Below are 18118 nucleotides of genomic sequence, written 5' to 3' on the forward strand. Positions count from 1 at the left end.
GATGTGGGAGGATCTGATGGAGAGGGCACTGCCCTCACCTCCTTCATGTCCTCGTAGAAGAGGTAGAGAATGCGGTGCTGGTCTTTTGCATCCCACCATCCCTTTACGTGGTCATACCAGGAACCCCACAGCACTGAGGGGAAGGAGAGAGAGATGTCAATGCAAGCATGAAACTTGTAAAACGAACATGAATATTTCAAATAAAAGGGGACATTTAATAAATACAACCAGAAGACAAAGACCTTGGGCAGAATTCTTATTTGCAGAAGGCAGTGATTTTTTTTTTTAAGTACGGTGATGATAAAAAGTATTCTGGATCCCTTGGCTTATATTTCCAACCTTGAACTTATTACTCCATGAAAGATTGTCTTGTGGCCAGGGATTCAACACCTTTATTTTCCTTGCATCGTCACATAGTGCATTGGTTAATATTATGCAATAAATATTGTTTCTGAACAGGCTGATTTTAAAAAGAAGACTTTTACTGTGAAAAATTTGTAAGTACTGGGTATTTGGGCACCTTCACTCTCTTCGATGGTAAATAGAAGGAAGAGAGGCTCACTGGGTATTTTCTGTTGTCTCTGCCAACTCACTTTCCATCCTCTTGTGCTCTGCTTTGTGCCCAGCAAAGCGACCTGCATGGACTGTGTCAATGATCTACTTTGCCCTCAGGATTATAGCCAGACTGTGTCAGCAAGAGGCATAGGAAGGCATTTAGAGACAGAAGAAGAGGAGGACATTGTGTTTATTTCCCTGATGCCCTTCCTGTTGGCTCACTGCTTCCCCCACCAAAGGCTTTAGCTCTTGTCAAGGGGTCCTCTTTTGTCTCTGGAGAGATATGGCTCCCTGCTGGTACTCTCCCCAGAATACTGTACTAGCCCTTGTCAGTTTCCTTAAACTCTGCTCATAGCCTTGTAAATAGTCTCTTTGTTAGAGTCTTCCCAGATGACCCAGTTGGAGTGTGCCATCTACTTCCTCATAAGACCTTGATGGATACAGCCGTTCAATGAAAATTATCTTCCTTTCTGCTGTCAGCAGGTGAATGAATAAGGAAATATGAACTCACAGTTTTCTTCCACTCACCTTTTCCAGCTTTGAATGTCTCAACATATTCCTCCTATGTACCAGGGTTAGGCAACATTTTATTCATTCTTGAGAAATGATAGTAGGATACCAGACAGTCCTTGGCATTTCTAGCCACATAGATAATCTGGAATCAGCCAGCAAGAGGAATGAGAGGCAGAGAGAAAAGAAGACAGAGAAATATCATTATTCAGTGTAGAGGACCATAATCTTAGAAAGCCTCTTTGTAGAATCTTGGACTCTCCTATTTGAATAATTGAATGTTCATGCATTTTCTATGATCAAAGATGACTATCTCTTCCATTTATCTAGGTGCAGTTCCAATTTATAGCCGTGGTCTTAGCATGATCATTAAGAGCACCCCTTTTCTCTGATAGAAGTGTCCTGTTTGCATGGTGCATACTACATTCACCCTAACTGTGATATTTCTGGAGGTTAAGGAGGCTACCCATGTTGTCTTCATCCATTCAGGGTTCTATAACAAAATACCACATGCTGGGTGGCTCATAAACAACAAAAACTTATTTCTCACAGTTCTACAGGCTGGAGAATCTGAGATAAAGGTGCTGACAGATTTGGTATATGGTGATGATCTGCTGCCTCAAGACAGCCATGTGTTATAATCATGAATCCCATTCATGAGGGTTCCCCACTCATGGCCTAATCTCCTTTCAAAGGTCCCACCTCCTAATATTATCACTGTCGGGGTTAAGATTTCACATATGAATTTTGAAGGGACAAATGCAGACGATAGCATGTGGTATATTTTTCAGTGTGTGAAGGTTCCCCTTGGCTTTCACTAAGCAAGGAATCTAAACTAGGTTCTAGGCTAGGAGGAGCTAAAGCAACTAGCCATTTGGTTTAATTTCCATGATATGAATCCCAGCCTTACCGATAAATTATCACTCCTACATTCATTTGCTGATGAGGATGAAGGACCCTTGAGGCAGTGCTAAGTCCATCTTTGGAGCTGTGTGTGATGGTCTTCTCATAGGGCAGGCATGGTCTGGTGAGAAGGAGCTGACTTCTTGGCTTCTTGTCCTGGTGACCCCACCTCCCCTCATTACTCTGGCTCCCATCCCATCCTATCCTGCCATATGCAATCTTAGCAGGGCTGGGGAGGAACCATTCTCAGTGGTTTCTCAAGAATTTTTGTCCTGTGTCTCACTATGGAACTTCTGTGTCCAACACAACCAATCATCCAGCCCTATTTTACTCTAAGTGAATTGCCCTAGGTTCTTGCTTTTTCCATCTTTGCTCACTCAGATGAACACAGTCCTGGCATGACTCTGTTTTTCTGCCCCCTTTCTTGCTGCTGGCTTTCTATCCAGCATTTATGAAAGCATTTATGGTGTCAAAAAGTATGATGCAAGTGCAAAGTCATATTATTATGTACATATATTTTGTGTAATATTCCTTAATGCTTAAGTTGCTTATTGCCTTCTAGGCCTAAATGGAAATGGGAAGTCCTAGGCTAAACAGGGAACATATTCAGATGTACATTAGGTGTGGGGTCCAATGTCAAATAAAATTTCTGAGAACTTCTTTATTTATCTGTATTAATTTCCAATTGCTGCTGTAACAAATTACCACAAATGGCTTAAAACAATGTAGATTTATTCTCTCACTGTTCTGAAGGCCCAATTTCACTGGGCTAAAGTCAAGGTGTCAGCAAGGCTGGTTCCTTTAATGGCTCTGGGGAGAATTCATTTTCTTGGTTTTAGAATCTAGAGGCCACCTGTACTCCTTGGCTCTTGACCCCTTCCTTGAATCACTCCAAATTCTTGCTTCAGTTGTCACAGCTCCTATTTCCTCCTTTGATATGCTTGTTTCCATCTTTTAAATACCCTTGTGCTGATATTTAAGACCAAGACAATCCAAGATAATCTCTCCATCTCAAGATCCTTAACTTAGTCACATCTGTGTAGTGCGTATTGTAATATATGGTAATATTCCCAGGTGCTGGTGATTAGATGTAGGTATCTTGGAGTGACTATTATTCAGCCTACCATGCCATCATAAAATGAAAAACTTGGACTAAACTCCCTATAGTCTTTTCCTACTCAAATAATTCACACCAAGTCTAAGTGGATAAATGGAAGTGCTGCCACTGAGATGTTTACATTATTTAGAATACCTGATTTTACAAAAAGATGTTAGTATGATGACTAACCAAGTGTTATTGTGTCTTCTGACAATGAGTCTACAAGATTTGGAAGTAATACTGGTTCTTGAGGAATAAAATTAACATACAATTAGTGAAAGTATTTATCTGTGAGAATAAACCAAGAAGTTTTCACAAATCCAGGTGATCTGGGTATGATCTCAGGGAAGCAAATCAGCAAATCAGGGAAGCAAAGCAAGCAGATACTTGGAAAACTATTCAATTGTATTGTACCTTATTTGGAGACAGAAGCTGGACAAAATAAAGAGCTAGTGAGTCATGGAAGCTCAGAAAAAAGAGGATGTCAAAAGCAATCAGTCGCATCGTGTATCTGAGCACTGCACCAAGGAGAGATAGTCTTGGTTAGACTTGACTGTTATGGTTTCCTTGGTAAATTCAGTCTAGAAGGTTGAAAGACTGTGCAGCTGTCATAGCTGAAAAACACTTTTTAACATCAACAGACTCTCTCAGCAATCTTCAGATAACTGTGTTTACAAAGAAGCTTGCCCACAAGGAGATGATATGTCCGTCTAGCTGATACAAGCATTTGGTTCTGCTGAATGGCTATACTTTTCATTGCAAATGAATAGGTCGATATTTTGTTTATATTACACATTTCATTAATTTAAGACAAACTTATAAAGCAGAAATCAAAAGGAAACCCCGCTACATTCAATGTACACTGCATTTATAGGATCTGAATTAGAAGGTGTCAAAATAAAAATATATTTCTTGAAAATGAAGGAAATAAAGGTCTATCAGTACCTAGGATCTTGCTTCACGAGATATGCTTTCTGAGAGTCTGTTGATCTCTCAGTTGGTATTAAGGGTGGGCCAAACCAAAATAAGACAAAATCATATTTCTCATCCTGAAAAGAAGAGAAGCAGATTTTGGATACCAAGGTATACATAATCTCATCAGGGCAGCCAGATGGTGGCCATGAACGTGGGCTCTTCAGATCTCTGAATATGGAAAGTAAGTGATGGATGGCCTCAGCTGCTGTACGCTGAACCCACTACCATGCTCTTTATAAGACCACATTTCCAAACAGCTGCTCTTGGCTAGTGAGTAAGCACAGCAGGCATCCTAAGGCAGGCCCAGTCTATGAGATATGGGACTCTCTGATGGTTGACTTTGGCTAGAGGACTCCCCATGAGCTTGGATGAATCTTGCTCACGGCTGCACCGTAGTCTGAGTCTTCAACTCTCCTTCCTTGCGTCTCCTTCATAGGGGTCAGACTTGCATCATGGTCTTATTGCTCTCCATCCTTATTTGTCTTACTCCTCTTTTCACAGGTTTTCCTTCAAATAATTCTCTTTCAGGTCTGACTCTGCCAGCTCCTTAGAGGACACAATCTAAGAGATCAGCCTTCCTCAGGAAATACCTGATTTGTTTTATTGATCACCTTCTTTGAATGTGGCTTAGATGGCAGACAATCAGAATAATTTTGTCTGAAAATTTCCCAATATGTACCCAAAAATAATATTTTAAAGGGAGATGAATCCAGAATGGAGTGTGTGGGAATGTGGGGTAATGCCACCATCTGCCCTATGGCTCCACTGGCTATTTTTCTTTTAGTGTCTTTGACTGTTTCTACTTAGAGACATTATTTGGCCATGCCAATCAAACCCGGTTTGAAGAGTTGGCTCTTCTTACCTTTGAATTTTCTTTCCAGAAGGAAGGTGGTAGCATCTGAACAGGCAGATGAGTCTTCAGAGTTCTAGGAGAAGGCATTTTGTTAGCCAGATCCAGACCTGGGAAATAAGGCCACACAATTCAGCCAAACATTTCTCATCAGCTGCATAGATTCGATATTAGTACTGTGCCAATCATTTGAAATCAGATTGACCCAATAGTCAGCTCTCTGTCTAAAATAATAATTTTTATGCCTATGTTTCCTTTCTGATGGCAAATTTACTGCTTGTTCTGGTAGAGGAAAGCACTGATGAAATATTGAAAACTGTAGAGGCACATTTCTTCCCTTGTTGGGCATTGTTGTGTGCTTGTGTGGATAAAGATGTTTGAGGTTGGTGGGAACAGCTCTATAATAGCCCCAGTAGCTCTAAAGCATGCAAGATTTTCTTCCAACTTTTACTTTCAAGGCCAAGAACCACAACAGCCATCAGACATGTGCAAGCATTGTGCTGGGAAATATTTTTAGTTGAAAAACTGCCTTATAGTGATCAAGTCATTTTTACAAGTTAGTAAATGTGAAAAAGCCAGGATTAGAAATCAGTCTATGAGTGTGGAGAGTCAAGGAAGAGAAACTTTGTGAAAAACATTAGAGAGGTAAGAAAGATTTAGATAAAGCAGAGACAAAGTATTCCTGGAAATAGAAAGTCCAATGCTAACTGCTAAAATGCTGAATATAGGCTGGATGTAGCCATGTGCAGCACCAACTTCAGGGGAGAGGTTTGCAAGTAAAGCATAAGTGTCAGTAATGGAGAAGATAGGTTCTGATGGAGAATGAGATATATAAGGAAAGGGAAGTTCTCCTTGGAGGCACAGCAGTAAAGGGATAGAAGGAAACAAGAGGGAGAAAATTAAAGTAAAAATTTTGCATAAAAGAGAGAAAAAGCATGCCAATTTCTTCTCCTCCCCCCTAACCAGTACTAAATATTTATAAACAAAACTGCTCAGAAGAAGGCAGAACTGACAGAAGAGGATGTTTTTGAACTAGAAACTATGTTCATAAAGTATATAAAAATAGGAAAAAAACACAGATTTCACTGACACAAAGCTATTATAAAGATCAAAGTGTCAAATAAAAAAAATCAAATCCCCACAAAATCAACTACAAAGCTGAAAATGAAAATGCAACATTTTAAACTAAATTAAATATCTTGAAACAAACATTTGAGAATATGAAAATAAAATCTGAAATCAGAAGTACAAAAAGTAAGGACAGACGTGGACAAAAAAGGAAAGTGAAAAAGATTTGATTGAACTCAACAAAGAAGTAGAAGAAAAAGGCAAAATAGCATTACAAATTAAATTATAAAGTGGATAATGGGGAATAGATTTAAATGAAAATATAAATGCTATTGAAGAAAAGCACTGAAACAAGACAATGACACAAGAAAAAGAAAGAAGTAAAAAGTTTCAGAGAGCAAGTGGCTGACATTGAAGACAGGTGAAGAAGGTCTAACATTAGTAGAAATTGGAGTCCCTGAGAAGAAAATGAAAACAGTGGAATAAAACTGGTATTTAAACCTGTAATCTGAAGTAGTTTTCTGGAGAAAAAGACTGGAATTTATATGTTAACCATGGGGTATCAGGAAAGTTGATTCATATGATCAATTCTGAAATATATGGTAAAATTATTGTATTTTATGATTAAAAAAATTTATGCCTCATGCAAAAGATGAAATAATCCTTAAGGTCAATAGAACCAAACTGGCATCAGACTCCTGCAAACATCACAAAAAGCAAGGAAACTGTTGATCAGCATTTTAAGGAAATTAAGGACAGAAAATGTGAACAAAAGATGTTATCCCCAGGCAGGCTGTGCTTTAAGTATCAAGGATAGACAAAAAAAAAAAAGGTTTAAATGTGCAAGGACTAGGGAATACAGTACACATGTGCTTTTCCTGTTCAATTAGCTAGAATAGGTTCCATTCAATCAATAAATGACTTGGAAATCTTTGCAAAAAGGATTGATGGTGAATATTTCAGATTATATTATATTACAACTAAATTAATGAGGGTAGATCAAGAGTAGAAGAATAATGTGTAAACCTTATAGGTTCCCACAAAGTAGTAATAATACAACTTAATATTTGAAATATGATTATTTGCTCTTGTATAATTAATAGGGGGAGTCACAGGATTCCTTTGAAACCAGCAAATCAGATAGTAAAATGTTAAGTAAGAGAAAGGAGGAATTAAGGTTTTGTAAAGGGTGATAATATACAAGTAACCACTATAAAAAAAATACAAACTTTTCTAAATACCAAACACACCATCAAAACAAACAATCCCCCACTTTTTTAAAACAAAAAGGAAAATAAAAAGGATACACTAATAGGGAAAGAAACACAGTAAATATTACTTATTACCACAGTAATTTGAACAAATGATGATATGACATAATTGTGACCAAACATATCAGTCATATCAATAAATATGAGTGGCTTAAATAACCTATTAATAGTTTTCAAATTGGCTCATAAAAGAAAACCTAACTATATGCATTGTACAAGTGAATACCCAGAAATATAATAATTAATATAAGGTAAAAATAAAAGAATGGATAAAGATATAAAACACAATGAAAACTATAAGAAAGCAAGGATTGTGGAGAGCAAGATGATGAATAGAAGGCTCCACTGATCATCCCACCTCTCTGTCCCCTCTGCCGTGCAAGGAATGCCACCTTAATAACTATCTACACCAAAGAAGCACCTTCATAAGAACCAAAAATCAGATGAGCACTCACAGTACTTGGTTTTAACTTTGCATCCCTGAAAGAGGCACTGAAGAGGTTAAAAATAAACAAAAACAAAATATGACTCTTGAATTGCCAACAACACCCCTCCTTCACCCCACGAAGTGGCAGTGTGGTGCTGAGAGCGTTTCTGTGCACTGGGGTAGGGAGAGCACAGCAATTGTGAGGCATTGAACTCAGTGCTGTATTCTTACAGCAGAAAGCAAAATCGGACCAAACTCAGCCGGCGCCTGCCCACAGAGGGAGCATGTAAACCAGCCCTAATCAGAGGGGAATCACTGATTCCAGTGGTTGGAATTTGAGTTCCTGCAAGCCTTGCCACTGAGGTCCAAAGCGCTTTGGGGCTGTAAATAAACTCAAAAGGCAGTCTAGGCCACAAGGACTGCCACTCCTAGGAGAGTCCTAGTGCTGAACTGGGCTCAGAGACAATGGACTGGTCAGGGTATATGACTTACTGAGACACCAGCTGGTGTGGGTAAGCGAGTGCTGGCATCATCCCTACCCTATTTCCAGGCTGCACAGCTCATAGGTCCAAACTAGATCTGTTACTTCCATTTGAGGAGAGAAGTGGGAAGAGTGGGGTGGAGTTTGTCTTGCATCTTGGATACCAGCTCAGTCACAGCAGGATAGGGCACAGGTCAGAGTTTTGAGGACTCCCTTCTAGGACCTAGCTCCCAGACATTTCTAGACACACTTTGGGCCAGAAGGGAATCCGCTGTCTTAAAGGGAAGGATCTTTAAGAATGAGTCCTGGCCAGGCACGGTGGCTCACGCCTGTAATCCTAGCACTTTGGGAGACTGAGGCAAGCAGATCACGAGGTCTGGAGTTCGAGACCAGCCTGGCCAATATGGAGAAACCCCATCTCCACTAAAAATACAAAAATTAACCGGGTGTGGTGGCACGCGCATGTAATCTCAGCTATTTGGGAGGCTGAGGCAGGAGGATGGCTTGAACCTGGGAGGTGGAGGTTGTAATGAGCCAAGATCACACCATTGCACTCCAGACTGGTTGATAGAGTGAGACTCTGTCTCAAAAAAAATAAAAAAAAATGAGTCCTGGCAGCATTCATCACCTGCTAATTGAAAAGTCCTTGGGCCCTGAATAACCAGCAGCAATATTCAGGTACCATGTTGAGGGCCTTGAGTGAGACCTTGAGACATGCTGGCTTCAGGTACCAGCTTGGCCACAGTGGGGTACGGCACCAAGTAGGCTGTTGGAGACTCTAATTCCAGAACTTGGCTCTTGGATGACATTTCTGGACCTTCCCTGGGGCAGAGGGGAGACCACTTCCCTGATGGGTGTGTCCCAGGCCAGGCAACATTCACCACAAGTTGACTGAGGAGCCCTTGGGCCTTAAGGGAACATCAGTGGTAGTCTGGCAGTATTCCCTATGGGCCTGTGGTGGCGGTGGCCATGGGATGAGGCTCTCTGCCTTTGGAAAGCGGAAGGAAGAGAGGGCAGGACTACATCTTGTGGTTTGAATGCCGGTTTAGTCACAGTACAATAGAACACCACTTCTAAGGTTTTCGACTGTAGTCTCTGGCTCCAAGATGGCACCTCTGGAGCATGTGGGAACTCATGATGAAAACCCTCATAAAACTGGGTATAGAAGAAACATACCTCAACATAATAAAAGCCATATATGACAGACCCACAGCTAGTATCATACTGAATGGGGAAAAACTGAAAGCCTTTGCTCTAAAATCTGGAACATGACAAGGATGCCCACTGTCACCACAGTTATTCAATACAGTACTAGGAGTCTTAGCTAGAACAATCAGGGAAGAGAAGGAAATAAAAGACATCCAAATTGGAAAGGAAGAAGTTAAATTATCCTTGTTTGCAGATGATATAATCTTATATTTGGAAAATCCTAAAGACCCCATAGAAGAACTATTAGAGCTGATAAAAAAATTTGGTAACACAGCAGGATACAAAATCAACATACAAAAATAAGTAGCATTTCTGACAACGGTGAATGATCTGAAAAAGAAATTTTAGAAGTACTCCTGATTATAATAACTGCAAATAAAATTAAATACCTAGGAATTAACTTTATCAAAGAACTGAAAGATCTTTATAATGAAAACTACAAAACACTGATGAAAGAAGTTGAAGAAGACACCAAAAAATGGAAAGATATTCCGTGTCCCTGAATTGGAAGAATCAATATTGTTAAAATGATCATACTACCCAAAGCAATCTATATATACAAGGTAATCTCTATCAAAATACTGATGACATGTTTTCACAGAAATAGAATAAACAATCCTAAAATTTACATGGAACCACAGAAGACCCAGAATAGCCAAGGCTATCCTAAGCAAAATGAACAAAACTGGAGGAATCACATTACCTGACTTCAAAAAACCAATGCACCATGGTACTATCATAAAAACAGACACACAGATCAATGGAATGGAATAGAGAACCCAGAAACAAATCCACACTCTTACACTGAACCATTTTTGACAAAGGTGCCAAGAATATACACTGGGGAAAGGACAGTCTCTTCAAAAAATGGTGCTTGGGAAAACTGGGTATCAATAAGCAGAAAAATGAAACTAGACTTCTATCTCTTACTGTATACAAAAATCAAATCAAAATGAATTAAAGACTTAAACCTAAGACCTCAAACTATGAAACTACTACAAGAAAACATTGGGAAAACTCTTCAGGACATTGGTCTGGGCAAAAGTATCTTGAGTAATACCCCACAAGCACAGGCAACAAAAGCAAAAATGGACGAATGGGATCACATCAAGTTAAAAAGGTCCTGCCCAGCAAAAAATACAATCGACAAAGTGAAGAGACAATCCACAAATGGGAGAAAATATTTGCAAACTACCCATTTGACAAGGGATTAATAACCAGAATATATAAGGAGCTTAAACAACTGTATGGGAAAAAATCCAATAATCCAATCAAAAAATGAGTAAAAGATTTGAATAGACATTTCTGAAAAGAAGACAAACAAATGGCAAACAGGCATATGAAAAGGTGTACAGCATCACTGTATCATCAGAGAAATCCAAATTAAAACTACAATGAAATATCATCTCATCCTAGCAAAAACGGCTTATATCCAAAAGACAGGCAATAAACAATGCTGGTGAGGATGCAGAGAAAAGGGAACTTTTTTACACTGTTCTTGGCAATGTAAATTAGTACAACCATTATAAAGAACACTTTGGAGATTCCTCAAAAAGCTAAATATAGAGCTGCCATAGGATCCAGCAATCCCACTGCTGGGTATACACCCAAAAGACAGGAAATCAGTATATCAAAGAGATATTTGCAATCTCATGTTTGTTGTAGCACTGTTCACAATTGCCAAGATTTGGAAGCAAGCTAAGTCTCCATCACATGAATGGATAGACACATTTTGGGCCAGAAGGGAATTTGCTGTCTTAAAGGGAGTATTATTCAGCCATAAAAAAAGATCCTGTCATTTGCAACAACGTGGATGGAACTGGAGATCATTGTATTAAGCGAAATAAGCCAGGCACAAAAATACAAACATTGCATATCCTCACTAAAAATCTAAATTGAACTCATGGAGATGGTTACCAGAAGCTGGGAATGGTAGTGTGGGTGTGTGTAGGGGATGTGGCGATGGTTAATGGGTACAAAAATTAGTTAGAAAGAATTAATAAGACCTACTATTTGTTAGCACAACAGAGTGACTATAGTCAATAATAATTTAATTGTAAATTTTAAAATAACTAGAAGAGTATAGTTGGATTGTTTATAACACAAAGCATAAATGCCTGAGGAGATGGATATCCCACTCTCCATGATGTAATTATTATGCACTGTATGCCTGTATTAAGATATCTCATGTATCCTGTAAATATATACATTTACTATGAACCTACAAATGTTAAAAATTTAAAAAAGAAATCAAAGACTGTGATGCTATAAGATAAATTAGGATTCAACCCCAAATATGTATGACATAAAGAAGAAACTTCATAATGTGAAAGATTCCATTATACTAATAAAATATAGTAGCCATGGATATCTATGTACCACACATAATCAAGTAACCACTTATGCAAAACAGAAACCACAGCAGATGCAAACAGAACACATTAATAATAGGATATTTTAACTTTCAGTGCAAAATAAGTCAACTGGAAAAAAAGAGAAGAATACAAAGTGTTTAAACAATATAATATATTAAATCTTTTGGGTAATAGAGAATATACTTTCTTCTCAAGCAAACATAGGAAATTCACAAAATAATTATATATTAAGGCACAAGTAAAACATCAGTAGATTTCATAGCATTGGCATTTTACAAACAATAGTCTCTTATCACAATGCAATAAAACTAGAAATCAAACACAAAGACAAACACCAAAGAAGCATTTTCGTCTGGAAATTAGAAACTTCTAAACACCACTGGTATAAAATTACAAAAATTCTGAAAAATGTAGTGAAATTAAATGTAACAAAACACTACATATTAAAAACAAGTACATTTAACATGATGATCAGACAAAAATTGATAGCCCTAAACAAAGAATGAATTTAAATACATGAATTGAGTCCCAAGTCAAAAAATATTTGACTAAATGCAACAGCGGTTTATTATTAAAAACTGAGAAAACAAGGAATAAAAAGAAATTTCTTCACTCTGATAAATGATATCTAAAAAAAAATCTGCATCTAATATTATACTTAATGGTGAAAGAACAAATCCTTTTCCACTAAGATCAGAGACAAGGCAAGAATGTTTGCTCTAATTATTTCTATTCAACACTGCACTGGAGACTCCAGATGATAGTGAAGTAAGGCAAGAAAAAAGAAATAATAGAAATCAAGACTAGAAAGCAAGAAGTAAAATTGTCTTCATTCAAAGAAGACATCATTGTCTGTGTAGAAAATCCACTATCCAATCGAAAAGCACAAAAAATCTAGAACTAATAAGTCAAGTTGCAAGATACAAGGGCCAACAAAAAATCAACATATTTCAACGTATCAGCAACATATAAATAAAAATTAAAATACAACATTAAAATATATTTTAATAAAATAATAAAAATCCTTATTAAATTTGACTAAAGATGTGACGGGCATAATGAAAGCTGTAAATCATTACTGAGTGATATTTAAAACATTCTAAATAATTGGAGACATAAAGCACTTTTATAGGCCAGAAAAGCCAATTTTGTTAGGGTATTAATTCTTTCCAAATAGATGTATAGATTTAATGCAATCCCAGCCAAAAAAAAAAAAAAATTAAAGAATTCCCAGATTGCGTAATATGTGGTACACTTGTCCTGTCACCTTTCTTACCTCCATATACTCTAGTTCTGGAAATGTCTGGACCCAGGGCTTTCCGGCAAGTGACTGTGGACTGTAGTAAAGACTGCGTGAAAAACGTCTTGGTAAAAGAGTTAAGATTGTAGAGATAATATCCCTGAAGCACCTGTAAGACTTCCCAGTATAGAATGGATGGTCTCTGTGGACAAGAGCATGACAAGGAGCTGGTGGGACAAGACCCAGACCAGACTTGCAATACAGTCAGACCCTGTGTGCAGAGGACGTGGTGACGCTCCTCCTTGTGGTTTGGGGCTAGAAAGAGGTAGTCCTTGTTACATAAAGTAGATTCAGCTGTTCTCAAGTTCTTAGTGGATCTGATTCATCATTGCAGGAATATTCTCTTCAGATGTGAATCCTGAGCCAGCTGGCCTCCTACCTACTTTGGATTCTGGTGGCCAGGGCAGCCAAAAGTAGATCAGTTGCTTTCCTCTTCAAAGAGGAGGCTGAAGTGTCTGACAATGGAGAGAAAAATTACTCCACTTCCCATTTAACTTCCGTTGAGAAAAGGAAATTCAGGAAGGACATTAATCATGTTAACGTGAATATTGGAAATCTGTGGTAACGGCTCCCGTCCAGCAGAGACACCATGGAAGGTTATGATGGATTTGACTCTCATGTCTGTTTCCACACGTCTCCCCGCGTCCCACTGCACAAACGAATGAAATTATTATGGGTTTATGTTTTATATTTTCAATTATTAATTATGAAATAGACACATAGACCAAAAGAACAGCGAGAAATCTAACAGACACTTATATATGTACCAGGAAAGTTCAGAAGCTGTTAACATTTTGCCTTATTTAGTTAAATAGACATGACACTACAGATAGCTAAAACCCTTTGCCAGTTGCTATCCCTTTCTTTTTCCCTAGAGTAAAAATTGTAATCATATAATAAATTGTAATCATACTTCTGAATTGGTTGTGTGTCATCATATTTTTATAATTTTAATTATTTTTATTTATAATAAATAATTTCTATGAGTTAAATTTGGACATAAAATATTGTACACATCCTTTTGATTTTTTCACTTATATTTTAAAAGATTTATTAATTTAGTTAATATCTGGTTAATATATTCTACCATGTTTTGCCAAAATTACTTAATCCGAATCTAAACAGAAGAAACAATCATTTAAGTCCAGAATGTGGAACATTCTACAAGGCAATTAATTGGCCTGAACTCCTCAAAAAGGTTAATACCATGAAAAACCAAAAAAGGCCAGAGACTATTCTAGATGAAAAGAGGCTAAAGAGAAATACTTTGATTGGATCCTTTTTTTTAAAGCTATATGAGATACTCCTGAGACAGTTGAGGAAGTGCGACTGTTGATGATGTTTAGTGGGATTATGGTTACCGTGAGAGAGTCCTTCATGGATTTAGTTCATTTATCCTAATCACTGTGTTGTGATTCATTATATGATAAACTCAGTTCCTTTCCTTTCTCCTTGGCTGACGTTTGTTACTTGCATTGTTAAAATTCTCAACAGATTTACTGTATTGCCTGATACGTTATTTAGTGGAAAAGGACATAGAACAGCCAAAATAATTATAAAACTGATCAATTTTTGTAATCTTCTCAATTTTTGCTCACTATAACTTTGAGTCTGTTGATGGGTGCATACCAGTTCAGAAAAGTTTCCCCTGCTGGGTGAGTTTTTCCTTTTAACATTATTAAATGCTATCTTTATTTCTAATATTGCTTTTTTGGTTAAACTTTAATTGGTCTGATACCAAGAGAATGTCCTCAATCTTAGGAGGTAGTGGCTGAAGTATGTAGTGGTAAAGTGTCACAGTGACCTTAACTTACATTCAAATGGCTCAATGAAATAGAGTATACTTATGTGTGTGTACATGCACATATGTATATACGGAACACACACATGCACATATGTATATGCAGTGCATATACATGTGCCTATGCATATACAGGCCTTATACAAGCATTTGTGTATTGACAGGGCCTATAAACATGCCTATGCATGTAAGTACATATACACCCACATATGCTTACATTTGGGGAAGGGTACATGCAGCAAAATTGAGTTGAAAATTCAGCAAAATTAAGTTGGCAAATCTAGAAGAGGGTTCAAATGTATTTTTTGCACACTTTTTCAACTTTTCTATAGGTTTAAAATTCTCTAAAGAGAAAAACGAGAAAAATGTCTCATTCATTTTTCGGACTACTTATATAATGCGATGTGGGTGGCCAATGCACGTGACATCCAGCTTCTGATTTCATAATCACAGTGAGAATTGTTCTCTTTCCTCCCATACCTATGCCAAGCAGGGGAACTGTATTCTGCAGTTCTTAGGGTATGCTTTCTTGGATTTGGTCTTTTCTTAGAACCCCCTCCTGTTGTCTTGGGATTTGTGTGCTGGCCCCCAGCCCCTCTGGCTGTCGGAATGAGAGCCCTCCCGTACCTCTGAGGAGATTTCATTTCCCTTTCATTTATCTGGATTTCCCTTACAGTTTTGCCAGTTCAGCAACATAGTTAAGAAGACATACTTTACACAATATTTTATCTAGCTTTCAAGAAAGACATTCTGCAGCTGTAGGGTTGCGGATGATATTTACTCTTCCGTACTAATGATTCCATTTTTTGTTATGTCTAATCTATAGTTTGAAATATTAATGGCTATGTATTCGTACTGTGTTACCTGAAGTTGTAGGAGGTTTTACTATGCTGCTAATGCTTTCTGCTGATTCCTCCTGAGTGCGGTTTCCATTTTGGATGATGAGTGTACTTTCAGGAAGGATGTTCATCACAAACCTCTGCAGCCTGGTTGAGGGTTTCTCTCTCCAGAGAAGTTCTGAACCTGCCCCTGCCAGGTGGTCCAGAAATTACTAACTTGTGATTTATTTTTATGTTCATTTATTGTCTTGGTGGTTGGCAAATAGTTGCATACTTTGCTCTGTTGCTCAGGCCCACAGTTGCAAATCCCAAGGGGAGCTTCCCGTTCACCCACAGCCCAGGATGGCCCTGTCGAGCTTCTCCACTGTCTCCCTGATGATGAACAGTCCCCTCCAGAGCCCATTGAAAAATCCAAGCTAGGATTAGGGCTGTGCAATTCTACCTCCCTTCCTTAGGCTCTCCTCTCCTGACCTTCCAGGAGTGAAAATGCAGCGATGGGCACTCACCATTCTCAGCAACCCTGCCTGCCATGCTGAAACTGCCTTTGCAAAATTAAAACTGAGGAAATTATGACAGTGAAAGAAATCAGAACTAACTGACTCCATCTTGCTTCTAACCTTTAAGCTGTCCTTGTTCATTCCTGGGCATAGGCTGAACTAACTTTGGGAAGGTATTTAGTTCATGGTTTGACTCTGAAAAAAAATTGATGACAGCCCTCTCCTGAAGAGACCCCCTTCTTGCCTGGAGACCAGTCTGCCTTTGCAGGACTAACAAATTAGCTACAGGATTAGAAATTAGTTTAGCGGGTCATTCAGCCTCTGGCTCCAAGAGTCTGAACCTCCCCAAATTGCTCCAGGGGATAACATCACTATTGTAAAACCTAAGATCAGTGCTTGAGATATTTTGCAGACCCTGCACTGGATGGATCAGCTGACACCACCCAGACCCTGGTAATCTGGCTCAACCAGCTCTGCCATTCCACCCAGCAACAAAAGACAGCAAGAAAAACTGACTTAGACCCCCTATGATTCCATCTTCAATCTGACCAATCAGCACTCTCCACTTCCCAAGCCCCTACCCTACCAATTTATCTTTTAAAACTCTGATACCCAAATGCTGGGGAGACTGATTTGAGTATAAAAAAAAACTCCAGTCTCCCACACAGCCGCTCTGCATGAATTACTCTTTCTCCATTGGAATTTCCATGTCTTGATAAATCAGCTCTGTCTAGGCAGCGGGCAAGGTGAACCCACTGGCGGTTCACCTTGGGCCGTAGACTCTTCTTTCAGGGCACCATGGAATGTCCTTTCCTCCCTCCATGCTCAGCTCCACATTTAAAAAGAAAAGCAGAGGTTGTATTTATGTAGAAATCCTTGTGTTTATATTGGGAGGGTTTTCAAGAAACCTGATTTGTTTAGTTATCAGAACTGAAAGTTTTTAAATCTATTATTTTTGGCTTAAGTAAAAAAGGTACTTATTCTGTAAATTGGCAGAAAAAATCTCCCTGGATACATGTTTTAAACTTTTTAAAGTTCTTACACCTAGACTGGAAATAAAAACATTTACCTAAAAAGCAAATATTTTCTTCATTAAAAAGCTAAGATAAACAGATTAAGTTTAGTAAAAACAATCTCAATGACATAGGAAAACAGTGATACTTAAGCAGACTTTGCTCTAGAAATCTACAAATAAATGAGTTTCAGCTTTCTGATTGCAGGAACCACATGCAGTCACCTTGATGCCTCCATGCCTGGAGATAAGCGACACAGAGTGGGTGCTGTATTTCTGTTGTTGTTGAGTGACTTTGAACTTGCTTATCCACCTGTGAGATAGGAAGACATACTTTTCTTCTTGAGTTAGAGCTTGCTTCCTTCCTATCACTAACCGATGGCACACGGTCATTACTGTTACTTGCAGATTCAGCCCCAGTCTGTACAAAATGAATTGGCTCATGGCCAGCTCCCCCATGCTTGGGGAAGGAGAGGGTTTCATGTTGGGCTCCAAGGGAGATCCAGGCCCTCTGCACCGGCCTCTACCACAGCCAAGCCTGTGGGGGAAGAGTGAGACAGGACTTGCCCAGAAAACTAGCATGTGAATGTTCCCTGCAGATGCCCGGTCCAGTCACCTGCCCTGGTAGATGGGATTGTGCCCTGTCAGGCTGGGGATGTATCTTCATTCCCAGGCTACACGTTTTCTGTGTCCTCATGCACTTTTGCTGGGCTCCAAAACAAGGTGAAGGGCCCAGAAGCCAATACTGCTGCAGAGGCCCTTGCAGAGTGGTCTCAAGGAGATCACTGGGGGCCTGGCCCCTCCATGCTCATTACCAGTGCCCACCTGAGAAGGGGGCTAAGCTCTGAGGTTCTTACTCAGGTGGAGCCTTGATGGTGCAGAGGGGTCAGAGAAGAGGTCAGAGTAGAGTCCACTATCTGGCTGGTGCCAGGCACACAGGTGCTGT

The 18118-nt window shown here is 38.8% G+C and overlaps 1 protein-coding gene and 1 long non-coding RNA gene across 3 annotated transcripts in view; one reads left to right on the top strand and one right to left on the bottom strand.

Annotated features, from left to right (window-relative positions):
• LOC131381319 (uncharacterized) overlaps positions 1-18118 on the top strand; it is a 49891-nt gene that overhangs the window by 14153 nt on the left and 17620 nt on the right. The gene's annotated exons all lie outside the window — the stretch shown is intronic.
• LOC116483568 (sulfotransferase 1C3) overlaps positions 1-18118 on the bottom strand; it is a 92421-nt gene that overhangs the window by 1656 nt on the left and 72647 nt on the right. The window contains exons 1-3 of one of the 2 annotated variants that reach the window (XR_009209985.1): positions 13000-13104; positions 4905-5002; positions 1084-1210 (exon numbers count right to left, since the gene is read on the bottom strand). The exons of the other annotated variant lie outside the window; for it this stretch is intronic. The gene's annotated coding sequence lies outside the window, so the exon portion shown is untranslated. Of the gene's footprint in view, positions 1-1083; positions 1211-4904; positions 5003-12999; positions 13105-18118 lie in introns of those variants that run through there. 2 annotated transcript variants of the gene reach the window in all.

Source organism: Hylobates moloch, unplaced genomic scaffold (assembly GCF_009828535.3).
Source record: "Hylobates moloch isolate HMO894 unplaced genomic scaffold, HMol_V3 SCAFFOLD_15, whole genome shotgun sequence".
Taxonomy (NCBI): Eukaryota; Metazoa; Chordata; class Mammalia; order Primates; family Hylobatidae; genus Hylobates; species Hylobates moloch.